Consider the following 1103-nt stretch of genomic DNA (forward strand, 5'->3'; position numbering starts at 1 on the left):
CTGCACCGCCGAGGACATCCTCACCGACGAGAAGCGCGACATCCTGGTCAAGCACCTCATCCCGCAGGCGCTGCAGCTGCACACGGAGCGGCTGAAGGTGCGGCAGGTGCAGGACAAGTGGAAGGTGACGGGCATGGGCGACGATGTGTGCAGCGACTTCAAGGTGCCGCCGGCGCACATCACCGATGGCCTGAGCAACACCGACTTCGTGATGTACGTCGCCTCCGTGCCGAGCGAGGAGGGTGTGCTGGCGTGGGCCACGACCTGCCAGGTGTTCTCTGACGGCCATCCAGCCGTGGGCGTCATCAACATCCCCGCGGCGAACATTGCGTCGCGGTACGACCAGCTGGTGACGCGTGTCGTCACGCACGAGATGGCGCACGCGCTCGGCTTCAGCGTCGGCTTCTTCGAAGGCGCCCGCATCCTGGAGAACATTTCGAACGTTCGGCACAAGGACTTCGATGTTCCCGTGATCAACAGCAGCACGGCGGTGGCGAAGGCGCGCGAGCAGTACGGCTGCGACACCTTGGAGTATCTGGAGATCGAGGACCAGGGCGGTGCGGGCTCCGCCGGGTCGCACATCAAGATGCGCAACGCGCAGGACGAGCTCATGGCGCCTGCCGCAGCTGCCGGGTACTACAGCGCCCTGACCATGGCCATCTTCCAGGACCTCGGCTTCTACCAGGCGGACTTCAGCAAGGCCGAGGAGATGCCGTGGGGCCGGAACGCCGGCTGCGCCTTCCTCAGCGAGAAGTGCATGGAGGACGGCATCACGAAGTGGCCGGCGATGTTCTGCAATGAGAACGAGGTGACTATGCGCTGCCCCACCAGTCGTCTCGGCCTTGGAAAGTGCGGTGTTACCGTCACCCGGACCTTCCGCCGTACTGGCAGTACTTCACTGACCCGTCCCTCGCCGGCATCTCCGCCTTCATGGACTGCTGCCCTGTCGTGGAGCCCTACGGTGATGGCAGCTGCGCACAGCGTGCGTCTGAAGCGGGCGCACCATTTAAGGGCTTCAACGTCTTCTCCGACGCGGCGCGCTGCATCGATGGCGCCTTCCGGCCGAAGACGAGTCACGGCATAATCAAGTCGTACGCCGGACT

This window comes from Leishmania donovani, chromosome 10, assembly GCF_000227135.1.
Source record: "Leishmania donovani BPK282A1 complete genome, chromosome 10".
Classification (NCBI taxonomy): Eukaryota; Euglenozoa; class Kinetoplastea; order Trypanosomatida; family Trypanosomatidae; genus Leishmania; species Leishmania donovani.